The following is a 2,500-nucleotide window of genomic DNA, read 5'->3' as shown; positions in this document are numbered from 1 at the left end:
AAAATTGTACGCGATCACGACTCTATTAGAGACTTATGGGCAAATCATTTTTCCAGTTTTTCACTGCCTGACAATACTTATCTGTACCATGAAAATCATTACCAGATGGTCTTAGCAGAGGTCAGAAAATAAACTAAAGAAACCTATTCACACTTTGATGAAGTTTTTGATAAAATTCCCACTAGAGACGAAATCAGTAGTGCAATTAGCTCTCTCAATAAAGATAAGGCATGTGGCCACGACGGTATTGTTGCTGAGCATTCACTGTTTGCTGACCCTCCAAGCAGTGTACAATTACTTGAAATTATATTCACAAAAGTGTACGAGGCCGAGAAGTACCCGTGCCACTTTAAACAAGGTTTGGTTATACCAATATTCAAAGGAGGAGGAAAGAACAAATTAGATATGAATAATTACCGCGATATAACTATAATTCCAGTGCTTCAGAAAGTTCTAGAACAAATTATATATAGTAGACTACTTATATTTTCTAAGCAGATTTCTTTTCCAAATCCATTGCAACAGGGTTTTAGAAATAATTGCGGTAGTATCACTGCAGCGTTCTGTATCAAAGAATCTATATGCTACTATTTGGATAAAAATACTCCTGTCTATGCTATATTTCTTGATAATGCTAAAGCCTTCAACACAGTTTGGCATAACGGGTTATTCTACAAGTTGTACAGACTTGGCATCAAAGGGAAGACCTGGCGCATCATGAGAGATTCGTTTGAGAGAGTAACAAGCTCTGTTTTATATGCGGACAAGCTGTCCAAACGCTTCGATATTAGGCAGGGTGTAGGACAGGGCCGTATCTTGTCTGCCTGGTTCTTTCTTGTAATGATAGATGATTTGATCACGGAATTAGATTACACTTTGCGAGGTCTAAATCTTGTCGACCTCCAACTGCCTTGTGTCTTATTAGCAGATGACACAACTGTAATGTCTAACTCGCATCATTCAATGAAACAGCTGCTTGATACAATTTCCGAATATGCGAAAAGGTGGACATTAAGATTTAATGCAGATAAAAGTTGCACCATCTTGTTTACTAACAAAAGAACGACTGGTATACCTTCTTTTATGCTCGACAAATCTCCAATTCCGGCAGTCAAAAGTAAGAAGTATGCCGGCATACCTCTAAAATACAACTTAAAACCAAACGACGCGATAAAAGAAGCATGTGATAAAGGCAAACACTTGTTAAACTCTTTATATTTTATTGGTATCAGAGATGGAGGAATGAACCCTCTAACAAGTCTGAAGATTTGGACAAGAATTATTCTACCCTCGGTCCTATATGGATGTGAACTATGGTCAGGTATCACAAACTCGAATATAAAAGAACTTGAGTTATGCCAGAGATATGCAGCGCGACGTATGCAAGCTTTCGATAAATATTCGCCTACGGAGGCAACAAGTAGTACCTTAGGACTCTGGTCAATGGAAGCATACATAGATAGGATGAAATTGCTCTTTTTCAACCGATTGTGTAAGGGCGATTGGACTTTTATCTGGAAAAAGATTTTCATTATGCGCCTATGTCAGTATCTGAACAACCCGCTAAAACAGACGGGATTTATACCTGATATTGACAGAATAACTAAGAAATATGGTATGGGAAGTGTTCTTTTAGACTATGCAGCAAGAGTACAAACTGAAGAAAAACTCGTCTGGAATCGACATATTATTGATATTATTCAAAACCATGAAGAAACTACCTGGAGAGCAAATATGGAACTAAGGGGTGACTTAATTCACCTGAGAAACATTCATTTGGACTTAAAACCAAGTAATATATGGTTTCTTGGGAGTAAATTTCCATCCATGTTATGGCCTCTCTCTGAAGTAATGAAACTATATATAATGCCTGTTGGTAAAGTTATGGTATGCAAACTCTGTGGAAAAGAGACTGACGACAGAGCGAAACATCTTATTTTAGGCTGCGAAATGCTGCTTGAGGAACGAAACGTTTTCTTTGAGAGAGTGACTGACTCTTTAGAAGTGAGAGATGGGGTTAACTTATTCAATCAAGAAGACGATATATTGTTGGAGACACTTCTTGGAAGCAGGGTTGACTGCATGTCGTCCATTGATTATGATGTATCAGATAGGCTCATGTTGGTGACCGCACACAGCATAGCTTCATTCTACAATAAAATGTGTGCCCTACTATCAACTAACATGCTCTAACATGATATAAAAAGTAAGTAGCAAATTAACATTAAAAATAAACAATTAAAGGTCAAAGTCTTCTTGTCAAATCCGCAAATTTGTTGTATGACAGCTGTTTGTGTGTGTGTTTATGTATTTGTTTATGTATTTGTTTATGTTTATTTCCAAGAGATTTCTATATGGTTTTCCGTATTTATATATCTCATTTTGTAAATGCATTAGTTGACGATGTATATATCATGCTTGCGTTCTCGTCTATGATGTGTCTCATAATCCTATGATATGTATAATATGTATCTTAGCAACCTGATATACTCTTGGTTGA

General features: G+C 36.8%; 1 protein-coding gene across 4 annotated transcripts in view; it reads left to right on the top strand.

Moving 5' to 3' along the window:
- The window catches only part of LOC149790519 (uncharacterized), a 45,310-nt gene that overhangs the window by 30,845 nt on the left and 11,965 nt on the right, over positions 1-2,500 (top strand). The gene's annotated exons all lie outside the window — the stretch shown is intronic.

The sequence above is a fragment of the Sinohyriopsis cumingii genome, chromosome 10 (genome assembly GCF_028554795.1).
Source record: "Sinohyriopsis cumingii isolate HCF-2022 chromosome 10, ASM2855479v2, whole genome shotgun sequence".
Taxonomy (NCBI): domain Eukaryota; kingdom Metazoa; phylum Mollusca; class Bivalvia; order Unionida; family Unionidae; genus Sinohyriopsis; species Sinohyriopsis cumingii.
Note: the sequence above shows the minus strand (reverse complement) of the source record. Positions and strands in the feature narration are given on the sequence as shown.